Source organism: Hipposideros armiger, unplaced genomic scaffold (assembly GCF_001890085.2).
Source record: "Hipposideros armiger isolate ML-2016 unplaced genomic scaffold, ASM189008v1 scaffold_992, whole genome shotgun sequence".
Taxonomy (NCBI): domain Eukaryota; kingdom Metazoa; phylum Chordata; class Mammalia; order Chiroptera; family Hipposideridae; genus Hipposideros; species Hipposideros armiger.
Window position 1 is genome coordinate 27,974 of NW_017732342.1, and position 421 is coordinate 28,394.

The window sequence follows — 421 nt, forward strand, 5'->3', positions numbered from 1 at the left end:
GACTGCAGCCTCCGCTGTCGCCGGCTACTCAGGCAGCCCAGCTCCAGGTTGAGCTGTTGTTCAGCATCTTAGCTGTGGAGGGCAGTGTCACTGGCCCGCATGTGTGGGATCTGAACTGGGGCCCTCTGGTGTTCCAAGCCAGTTCTTAACCATCGCGCCACTCGGCAGGCCCATCTGCTACACTTTTTAGTCCCAAAATATTCTGACAGTAAAAGACTTGAACACTTTGTGACTCTAGTTTCAGTCTGTCTGGATCATTTTGCAATAAGGCACAATTAGCCATCATTATATCTAAATGTATCAGATGTTGGGTCTTAGAGATTCTATTTAAAAATCACTTGCTTGTTTTTGATATTATGAACCATGTTTATCAATTTTACCTTCTATTTTAGAAGTCAGTTTCTTCACAGTAGGCTTAAAG